Raw genomic sequence first — 12,613 nt, 5'->3', positions numbered from 1 at the left:
ACTTAAGTAAAACAATTGAGTACTTTTTCCACCATATGTTATCAGCCATCGCCACTCTATCCATGCTTAATTCACCTCTAGCTAAGCCCCACCCTCTCCCACTTAGACACTCCCACTTGGACAAGTTCCAACCAGGCTCATTTATTCCAATGTAAATATCATGGATTTTACACAATAAATACTGGTTCATTTTTGGAACCAGATCTTCCAAATCTCTTCCAAAATCAGTCAACAAGGCCGGCCATATGCACTGGAAAATATATGTGCTTGACATTTCTTTTTTTTAAACAATGTGTTATCATATAGGAAAACTATTGGTGGAGAGGTTTGTCTAACCCATGTTATGCTTAGCTGTGATTGGACCATAGCAGTTTGAGGAGGGGCTTAGCTATAGGTCAATTCTTACTGTTATAAAAAATAGCGCCAGTTTGAGACTCGATAGTAAAACCTACGGTAGAAAGTAAACACTAAATTGATTCACTAGTCCACTATATCAGATTCAGTAGTACAAAAAAACGGCTATTTGAGGTGAGTTTAGTGAACAAACCGAAGATGTGTTTATAGTACACAAAAAAGGAGGTGTGCAAAAACACAGGAGAAAAAAACATATATATTTTATAAATGTCTTTAATAAACACCCATTCTGTATGACTGTGTGTTGGGCTTCTCATTGTGACAATGTGGACCCACAATGTCACAGAAACTACGTTTCCCATCACCACTTGATGCATAATGACAATAACAATATTGAATAATATATATTTTTATAAAATGATCTACAAGCTCACAGTGTGAGACGGATTCACGTGATAAACACTTCACCTTATGCGCAATGAATTGAGAACGTATGAAAGTTTCACTTTTTGAATTATAATACGGAAGAAAATGAACTTTTGCGTGATATTCTAATTTTCTGAGAAGGATTTGTTCAAGCGGTTTATGGTATGATGACGTCCACAGTGTAAGGTAGGCCTTCAAGTGCTTAAAACCCATTTTGGGCGGGAACCCCTTTTGGTGTTTTAAACATTATGTTATACTTTAGCTATTGAAAAATAGCAGATCTACAAGCTCATAGCGCGCCACCGAGTGGCGCGCTATGAACTTGTAGGTCTGCTATTTTTTGAAAAATCGTTAAAATGTGCCTCAAATCTTTCAGAAAATTGTCATGATTTAGAAACCTTTTTTTTTTTTTTTTTCGACGTCAGGCCTGAATGGGTTAAAGGCAATAATAACTACAGTGTCGACTAAAACTATGATGAAAAATGTTCATCGACTACCTTTTTTTTACTGACAAACTATAATTAAATCTGAATGAAAACGCAGACAGACAGATACAGAGATCTCTGATATATATCTAATGGTTATTATAATAGTACCACAGACGAAAAACAGTCTAAGTCCATATTTCATTCTGACCCCTCCACGAAAAGGCCTCGTTGTCCTGAACCCTTATCTATCATTTATACATTATGGATCAATAGTGTGGACTTAGACTGTTATTCGTCTTAAGCAATATTACACGAGAGGGTGTTCTTTAACGTCATTACTGCACGCCTGCGCTGCCGTAGGAACTCGCCCGCAGGGCAAGTTCCGAAAGGTATCACAGAAGTGCATTAATGACCTTAACGAACACCTTCTCGTGTAATATTGCAATTATACAACAGTTACCCTTAAAACTAAGAGAATCGCTGAAAATTTAAAAAAAGTTCAATGACAGATGTAGTCACTACGACCACAGATGTCCCAAGAAACTAGCTAGCCTAGCCACCGAGTCTGTTGCCCTCTGAGAGAAAAGCATGGCTGAATTGTTTGTTTTGATTATAGCCGGTGAAATAACGTGGTTATGGTAAAATAAATAACGTGGTTATTTCAACAGCTAGAAGCTGTTTCAACTAATCAGATTGCTTCCTCAAAACGACCTGTTGTATGATGGGTATTTTATACTAGGGTCGGGAATGCATTACTGATATTCAAATCCCAACTTGCATCGTTCTCATGCAGGCCAGTGCCTGATGGGCACAGGTCTAGTTCTAACTAAAGCAAGTTGTGACATGCATTAAATATGCATTATGTAGCCCAGGGGTTCTCAACGTTTTTGCCTGGGGACCCCCCCCTACAATAACCTTAATAATAGAGAAAATACATCATAAATGAATACTGTAACCAGATATAATCATTAAGGAAAGTTTATGCATGTACTATGTGTAGCCTACTATGTAAACTCTTCATTCTATTTTCAAGCCATTCAGCCTTTTTTATTTTTTTTATAATCTATATAATCAAAAAAATCACACCCGTGTGAACTGAGTGGTGTAAGGTATTATATAGCCTGCTCAGCTGTGGTCTGACATAATGTCTGACATAATGAAATCACACCCGTGTGAACTGAGTGACCATAGCAACCATGCTAATTTTTTTGGTACGAACAAACACGTGGACACGTAAACTAACAAAGCCAGTTGTTGGAGTGGTTTACACCACTCAAAAATAATTAGGCGACCCCCGGGTTGAGAACCCCTGAGTAGCCTACCGTACATGTATGCACCTGTGCTGTTACCACCATTTCCCCCACCAGATGGCAGCAAAACCTCCTGCAAGGATTCCATTCCTCCTACAGACAACGCTATTCCTTCTACGTGTTCCTTCCTTCCTTCTTGTCTTCAGCTCTCATTCTCACAGGTGGGTTGATTATTCCTTCTCTCAATCAGACTGAATGCAGTATAATACCATGCTTTACTGGATTACACTGTAGTGATTTATATGACTGTATCATTATAGTGTTTCTGATCAGCTGATATAGTTCTGATATTTTAAACATTTCTTTAAAATAAATGATCATTCTCTCTGACTCCACACTAGTGCTTATACAAACTGCTTGACTTGTGTCTTTAGTTGAGAGGGACAGCATATTAATAGACATTGCAATCCAATTCAATGCAGTATACATTTACAGTTAGGAAGGAGAAGTATAAATTAACATACCATATACAGTAGGAGTTATTAGCAATAATATAGCCTACATCCTCTGCAGTGCTTGATGTACAATGTTAAAACTAAAATGCTATACAGAACATAATTACAATGCACTTCAACTGCATTGTAATTATGTTTTCTGTGCTTGTTTTGTATTGCAATAGGCCTACAAAACACGCACAGAAACATGCAAAGCATACAGAAATGAAGCTGATCTTTAATTGACTTGTTCTATGAACAGACTGAAAAAGCTGCACTTAAGTAATGATTACTTAATGAAGCTATTGACCTGTCTGCTAGCTTTACTCTCTCTCTCTCTCTCTCTCTCTCTCTCTCTCTCTCTCTCTCTCTCTCTCTGTAGTTCTGTTTTCAAGCTGATATATTTTCCAGTCACACCACATTGTTATTAATGTTTAATGTGAGCATACTTCCATTTCAGTGTGGTGAGCTGAGTTGTACACAATACTACTACATGTACTTGTACTGCATGTGTGTGTGTGTGTGTGTGTGTGTGTGTGTGTGTGTGTGTGTGTGTGTGTGTGTGTGTGTGTGTGTGTGTGTGTGTGTGTGTGTGTGTGTGTGATAATATTGTACGTTCATCTTTTACATGAGATGCTCACTGTGTGTGTGTGTGTGTGTGTGTGTGTGTGTGTGTGTGTGTGTGTGTGTGTGTGTGTGTGTGTGCGTGTGCGTAGGTGTGTGTGCGCGTGCGTGTGTGTACGTGTGTGTGCGTGCGTGCGTGTGCATACAAAGTACAATACCTCAAAATTGTACGTAAGTACAGTACTTAAGTAAATGTACTTAGTTACTTTCCACCACCGGTTAGAGTCCTGCCTGAGTCATACATATCCTGTACATGCGTGCCGGGCTGTGTGTGTGTGTGTGTGTGTGTGTGTGTGTGTGTGTGTGTGTGTGTGTGTGTGTGTGTGTGTGTGTGTGTGTGTGTGTGTGTGTGTGTGTGTGCGACTGCGTGTGTGTGTGTGTGTGTGTGTGTGTGTGTGTGTGTGTGTGTGTGTGTGTGTGTGTGTGTGTGTGTGTGTGTGTGTGTGTGTGTGTGTGTGTGTGTGTGTGTGTGTGTGTGTGTGCGACTGCGTGTGTGTGTGTGTGTGTGCGTGCCGGGCTGGCACAACACACCCAAATTACTATAATATATATATTTAGCTCACGGCGTGATTGTAGTTCAGCCTCTAGTGCGCAACACTGGTGTGCGGTGAAGTACAACACAGGCTTCCATGTGCGTATGGGAGAGAGAGAGAGAGAGAGAGAGAGAGGAGAGAGAGAGAGAGAGAGAGAGAGGAGAGAGAGAGAGAGAGAGAGAGAGAGAGGTAGAGGGAGAGAGAGAGGAGAGAGAGAGAGTCAAAGGGCAGGGCGTGGGTTGCTGGCTAAATTCCCTGCAGGCAGCTCAGGGACAAAGGTCGGTTTATCCATTAGTTACACGCTGTGTGTGTGTGTTTGTGTGTGCGTGCGTACATGTGTGTGTGTGTGTGTGTGTGTGTGTGTGTGTGTGTGTGTGTGTGCGTACATGTGTGTGCGCGCGTGTGTGTGCGTGCGTGTGTGCGTGCGTGTGTGCGTGCAAGCATATGATGCTGAAGTCCACATTGGTTCAATGATCTACAGATAGTGAAAGTCATTCACACGCTGAACTCCTTCAACCTCGACAGATGCATTCCACCAGGGGGACGTGCAGAGAGTGGGGCTGCAATCCCGCAAGAGGGCACTTTTTGGACAAAAATAGCTGATCTACAAGCTCTCAACGCGTCGCGCTGCGACGCGTTGAGAGCTTGTAGATCAGCTATTTTCGTGGCGCAACCCAGCACTCTTGGAGTGGAGATGCAGGTGTATACGACGTGGATTTCTAAACAAATTTGTTCAACGCAAAATACTGTGTCGTTGGCCTGGGCCGTGGCTCAGTGGTCCAGGCACCTTGGCTGGTAATCCAGTCTGGCAGTGTGCCGTGGGTTCGACTCCCGATCCCGACGGCCTTTACTGCATGTCTCTCCCCCCCCCCCCCCCATATCTCTCCCCATTTCCTGTCAGCCTACTGTCTGTCCCTCCATAAAAAATATAAAATAATGGAGAAAGCCACAAAAAAAAAAAACATTAAAATACTGTGCCGCAAGTTCAGGAGACTTTGGAGGAAAAAAAGCTATTCTCCTGAATGCTGCCTTCCGGTATAGAGCGTCGCAGTCCCGCCCCCTACCCTGGACCAGGAAATGAATCCCAATGCATTTTTCCCATAGACATTTCTTAAAGTATTTATTTAAAGACGGTTACGCCGCGGACAAAGCCAACTCGAGTCGTGACAACTCATGACAACACAAACAATATTTTGGACCAAACAAATAATTACAAAGAAGAAAAACAACAAAAAAAGTGTTGTAACCTGCCGTTTTTTTCTTCTTTCTAATTATTTGTTCGGCCCAAAAAATTGTGTTTGTTGTCATGATTTGTCACGACTCGAGTTGGCTTTGTCCGCGGCGTAAACGTCTTTAAATAAATACTTTCTGAAATGTCTATGAGGAAAATGAACGGAGAATCATTTCCTGGTCCATGGTAGGGGGCGGGACTGCGACGCTCTATATATGGCATGGAAAGGAGAGGAGGACATGTGCATTTCTTTCACTATAGTATAATTGCTGCATTCGTGGTCTGGAGAGGGCAGTTGTTTTACAGACAGGGTAAAAGGGCAGGGGGCTGAAGCCCCCTTTGATGTCTATGTGTGCACGTCCCTGGATTCCACCATTGATTGGGTCTCAGAATCAGGTGGTGTTTGCTCACCCCTTTTGGTGTTTTAAGCATTATGTTCTACTTTAGCTATTGAAAAATAGCAGATCTACAAGCTCGTAGCGCTTGTAGATCTGCTGTAGGTCTGTAGGTCTGCTATTTTAGAAAAGTCGTGAAAATGTGGCGCAAATCTTTGAATATATAGCGAACATTTGTAACTAAAATATTGGCTTCCGGGGGCGTCCCTGGAACTACATATTTTGAGATGGGGGGTCCGTGGCCCAATAATAGAGATAATTCAGGGGGTCCTTTGATATGAAAAAGGTTGAGCACCACTGACATAGAAACATGGGTTTTTTCAGAAAAAATTAAGAATTCAGAAGCCTTTGTTTTTAATCATCCAAAATGGGGTAAATGTCACGGTGACCTCATGTATACCACAGTGGTGTCTCTCACCCTCGTGAACATGATATGTCACGAATGCACCGAGGGCATTAACATGACATTTTGGCAGAAACGATGCACTCCGACTATAGAGGAAGAACTGATTAGAAGGAACGGTATTCATTCACTAGACTAGACTGTAGAGTCAGGGGTGACCACACAGTTTTTGACTTGAGAGCTATACATTCAATCAGCTCAACAAGAAAGAAATATATTATCCCATTGCTGAAAATATATACTGTATGTACAAAAGAGACTTTGGAATAGCGTTGCTGCTGGCGTTACGCATACTTTAGGAGACACACGCACGTGGAACGGGACATAGAAGGAATTGGTAGGGTGTTTTTTTTCCCTCTCTCTCTCTCTCTCTCTCTTTTTTTTTAAAATAACCTTGTAATGCTACTGATGTTTGTTGTTCAAGAGTATTGCATTATGCAGTTTGAGCTGACAGGCCCCTTTTTGATGTCAATCAATCAAGTTGACTTAAGTGGCACAAAAAAATAGTTGGACGGGAACCCCTTTTGGTGTTTTAACTAAGCATTATGTTATGCTTTAGCTATTGAAAAATAGCAGATCTACAAGCTCGTAGCGCGCCACCGAGTGGCGCGCTACGAGCTTGTAGGTCTGCTATTTTTGAAAAATCGTAAAAATGCGTGTAGCAACTCATAATGTAATAACTGCTCATAATGTAATAAGGGCTCATAAGGGCTCATAATGTAATAATTTAAATGTAATAAAAACTCATAATGTAATAATCAGTTCATAATGTAATAAAAACATGAGCGCATAACGTAATAACAGATTTTTCTATAATGTAATAAATTCTAATAATGTAATAATGTGTTACGTTATGAACGAACACATGGCAGCTCATAATGTAATAAAAGTTCATAGTGTAATAATGGCCCATATTGGTGAGAAAATACTTTCTTATGGGCCATATAGTCTTACACTGTCATTTGAATAACTCTGTTGACAAATGTAGACTTTCTTATGGCCCATATAGTCTTACACAGTAATTTTATTACTTCTGTTGACAAATGTAGACTTTCTTATTGCCCATATAGTCGTACACGGTCATTGTATTACTTCTGTTGACAAATGTAGACTTTCTTATGGCCCATATAGTCGTACACAGTCATTGTATTACTTCTGTTGACAAATGTAGACTTTCTTATGGCCCATATAGTCTTACACTGTCATATGTATTACTTCTAGACTTTCTTATGGTCCATATAGTCTTACACTGTCATATTCATTACTTCTGTTTACAAATGTAGACTTTCATATGGCCCATATAGTCTTACACTCTCATTTGTATTACCTCTGTTGACAAATGTAGACTTTCTTATTGCCCATATAGTCTTACACAGTAATTGTATTACTTCTGTTGACAAATGTAGACTTTCTTATTGCCCATATAGTCGTACACGGTCATTGTATTACTTCTGTTGACAAATGTAGACTTTCTTATGGCCCATATAGTCGTACACAGTCATTGTATTACTTCTGTGGACAAATGTAGACTTTCTTATGGCCCATATAGTCTTACACTGTCATATGTATTACTTCTAGACTTTATTATGGTCCATATAGTCGTACACAGTCATTGTATTACTTCTGTGGACAAATGTAGACTTTCTTATGGTCCATATAGTCTTACACTGTCATATGTATTACTTATAGACTTTCTTATGGTCCATATAGTCTTACACTGTCATATTTATTACTTCTAGACTTTCTTATGGTCCATATAGTCTTACACTGTCATATGTATTACTTATAGACTTTCTTATGGTCCATATAGTCTTACACTGTCATATGTATTACTTATAGACTCTCTTATGGTCCATATAGTCTTACACTGTCATATTTATTACTTCTAGACTTTCTTATGGTCCATATAGTCTTACACTGTCATTTGAATAACTCTGTTGACAAATGTAGACTTTCTTATGGTCCATATAGTCTTACACGGTCATTGTATTACTTCTGTTGACAAATGTAGACTTTCATATGGCCCATATAGTCTTACACTCTCATTTGTATTACCTCTGTTGACAAATGTAGACTTTCTTATGGCCCATATAGTCTTACACTGTCATATGTATTACTTCTAGACTTTATTATGGTCCATATAGTCTTACACTGTCATATTCATTACTTCTGTTGACAAATGTAGACTTTCTTATGGCCCATATAGTCTTACACTCTCATTTGTATTACCTCTGTTGACAAATGTAGACTTTCTTATGGCCCATATAGTCTTACACTGTCATTTGTATTACCTATGTTGACAAATGTAGACTTTCTTATGGTCCATATAGTCTTACATGGTCATTGTATTACCTCTGTTGACAAATGTAGACTTTCATATGGCCCATATAGTCTTACACTCTCATTTGTATTACCTCTGTTGACAAATGTAGACTTTCTTATGGCCCATATAGTCTTACACTGTCATTTGTATTACCTCTGTTGACAAATGTAGACTTTCTTATGGTCCATATAGTCTTACACTGTCATATGTATTACTTATAGACTTTCTTATGGTCCATATAGTCTTACACTGTCATATTTATTACTTCTAGACTTTCTTATGGTCCATATAGTCTTACACTGTCATATGTATTACTTATAGACTTTCTTATGGTCCATATAGTCTTACACTGTCATATGTATTACTTATAGACTTTCTTATGGTCCATATAGTCTTACACTGTCATATTTATTACTTCTAGACTTTCTTATGGTCCATATAGTCTTACACTGTCATTTGAATAACTCTGTTGACAAATGTAGACTTTCTTATGGTCCATATAGTCTTACACGGTCATTGTATTACCTCTGTTGACAAATGTAGACTTTCATATGGCCCATATAGTCTTACACTCTCATTTGTATTACCTCTGTTGACAAATGTAGACTTTCTTATGGCCCATATAGTCTTACACTGTCATTTTTATTACCTCTGTTGACAAATGTAGACTTTCTTATGGTCCATATAGTCTTACACTGTCATATGTATTACTTATAGACTTTCTTATGGTCCATATAGTCTTACACTGTCATATTTATTACTTCTAGACTTTCTTATGGTCCATATAGTCTTACACTGTCATATGTATTACTTATAGACTTTCTTATGGTCCATATAGTCTTACACTGTCATATTTATTACTTCCAGACTTTCTTATGGTCCATATAGTCTTACACTGTCATATGTATTACCTCTGTTGACAAATGTAGACTTTCTTATGGTCCATATAGTCTTACACTGTCATATGTATTACCTCTGTTGACAAATGTAGACTTTCTTATGGCCCATATTGTTGAGAAGTCATACACTGTCAATTATTTAATACCTCTTTTGAACTTATTGTCCATATTGTTGAGAAAAGTCTTACACTTATCATATTTATTACTTCTGTTGAGAAATATATCATGTCAGTAACATGGCCAGTGATCAGTATCATGATCAGTATCGTGCTAGTATCATGGTCAGTATCATAACAGTATCATGGTCAGTATCATGGCCAATATAAAGTCAGTATCATGTCCATATCATGGCCAGTATCATGGTCAGTTTAGAGGAAATATTATCGATCTGGTCCGTATGTTCGTTTTATTTCGTCACGCTTTCAGCAAGATTTGTTAATTTCATTTCATCACACTTTAAGCAAGATTGAGAATGATCATGAAAAAAGCAGCAATCAATGGGACATGGAAGACACCTGCAATGTCGGAGCGGATCCGAATCACACTGCAGGAACTGTATAGGCTGCCATGTAAAGTGAGATGTTGCTTAATTCATTATACCACATATTCCGAGGAGTCATATCAATTGTACCCTGGGATGGAAAGAAATATTGAATGGATAATTTGGTAAGTACAACTTAACTTGTTTTATGTAAGAAAAACACGATAAAAAACAAGGAATGCGTGCCAAACAGAAAATAGGTATTCACTCTGTGAATGTAATTAGACTAGACCTGTACGTGCCTGTCGGCCATTATTATTATTATTATTATTATTATTATTATTATTATTATTACTATACCGTTATTACTATTATTGTCAATATTGTTTTAACTATCTGTCTGTGTCCCTTTTGTGCCCATACTGTATATGGAGATCTCTGTATCTGTCTGTCTGCCTCTGTCTGTCTGCCTGTGTCTGAAATGTGCAAACTGACTGTGAAAAGTGTACTGGTTATGTAATCAATTTGCAGGTGTGGGGTTGCCATGGCAATCAATTGGCTGAGGCAGAGGCTGGGAATTGCACAGGTGAGGGGACCACTGGCAGAGCCTGAGCAGAGCCTTTTGTGGTGGTTCTGGAGAACCGTGGGTCCGACCGACCCACGGTGGACCGACTGTGGAACGCGTGTGTCAAATGTGAAGTCGGTGGGTCAAACGGTTCTCGAGTTACGTGCATTAAAACCGTACACACACGTACGTACGCACACACGTATGCACGTACGCAGACGTATATACACGTATATAGTAGATGCCAGTCCCTCTCTAGGCTGAACACAAAATATCAATCAAGTGACATAAGGTCACAGTGACCCACATAAGGTCACAATGACCCAACTGAATAAAGTAGGTCAATTAGTGAGCATCAGCATCACCTTAAAGCACCTGTGACTAGCCCTTGAAATTGGATGGAAGGCAGGCAGACAGTTGTGTTTCTCAAGCCCTTGAAATAGGACAGAAGGCAGCCAATGACTACAAATAACTAAACCAAACTTATTACTGTTAATGGTAAGCTTTAATTTTGTACCTCTCTCACACACACACACACACACACACACACACACACACACACACACACACACACACACACACACACACACACACACACACACACACACGCAGATCTAGAAGCCCACACAAAATAGCAGATCTACAAGCACACAATGCATTGCATATGATGTCATTATGAGGAAACTGAGGGGGGACTTTCATGTTCCTGTGAAGGAAAGAACCCAGACCCAACGCTCTGCCCTGATTCGACTGTGGAGGAATAAGCACCTTTTCGGGTTAACAGAGGATGGCAAGGCATTGCTATTTGATGGGAAATTGGTGGTAAAGAAGACAAACCTTAAGGGTATTGTGAAGACCGGGCTTGAAGAGACCAAGGGGTGTGGTGCCAGGAAACTTAATGTATACTTACAAGATCAGTATTCAGGCATAAGTACAAGAAATGTGAAAAAGGTACTGGATAAATCCAAGCACTATCATCGCATGAAGGCTACTTTTAGGAACGTGCCCATTCCCAAGCCCATCAAAGCCAAGGAAGTTCAAGAACGCCACCAAATTGACCTCCTTGACATGGGGAAATGGGCTGTCGAGCACAGTGATGGCAAATATAGGTATATCCTCACCGTGGTTGACATATTTAGCCGATACATGTGGCTACGCCCACTGAAGAGCAAGCGGAGCGAAGAGATTGCAAAGCATTTAGCTAAAATCTACACTGAACATGGCCCACCCAAGATTATGCAACATGACCAAGGGAAAGAGTTTAAAGGTTCAGTCCAGAAACTGATGAACAACTGAACAAGTATCAGATAAAGGTAATTCAGAGCTCTCCATACCACCCACAGAGTCAAGGAAAAGTTGAAAGAACACACCGTGAGCTACGTAAAAAGATTATGTATGACTTTACCAATCTCAAACGAGGAGGTGTTAACTGGGTTGCACATATGCCACAGTATGCAAAAATCATGAATCTGGACAAAAAAGAGGTCCTGAACTGGATGTCTCCATATGAAGTGTACTATGGGCGGAAAAATAACTTCAGGGCTCCTCACCTATCCAGCCATGCAAGTGATGCTGGCACTGACTCGATCCATCCCGATGGACAGTACTGGGATCCACTTCCATCCAGAAGACACCGTGCTTTGTTTGAGGAAAAACGCCAGAACATGAGAAAGAGGGCACTAAAGGCTACCGAGCGTTGTATGAACCGTATAACTAAATCAAACCAAAATCCAGCATCAGTATACAACATGCATGACAGGGTGTTGGTGAGGATTAGAAAAGGTCTCAGGTTTTCACGATATACTGTGGTACCAGGCATAGTTATGCAAAGAAGTGACGATATGTCGAAATACAAAATCAAGTATCAAATTCCAGACAGCCCCCGTCAACATCTGAAGTGGTTTTCGGTATCTGATGTGACAAGTATCACAATACATGGAGAGAAGCAACGTTCCAAGCGTTCCAAGGTCACTAGACAGCGCATAAGGTTGTTAGAGCCCATCACTCATGAGGAGAGGCTACAGTCTTTTGAATCAATAGATTTCACGACTCGTGTGGACCCTACCCCAGATGGAAGCTGCCAATTTGCTGCCATGGTAGACCAACTAGCCACAATTGGAATTTTCCGGTCTGCAGCCAATTTAAGGCAAGAAATTGTGGGTGACCTAATACGTCACCCACGGGCCTTGGATGGAACACACCTTTCA

Source organism: Electrona antarctica (genome assembly GCF_951216825.1).
Source record: "Electrona antarctica genome assembly, chromosome: 6".
NCBI lineage: Eukaryota > Metazoa > Chordata > Actinopteri > Myctophiformes > Myctophidae > Electrona > Electrona antarctica.
Note: the sequence above shows the minus strand (reverse complement) of the source record.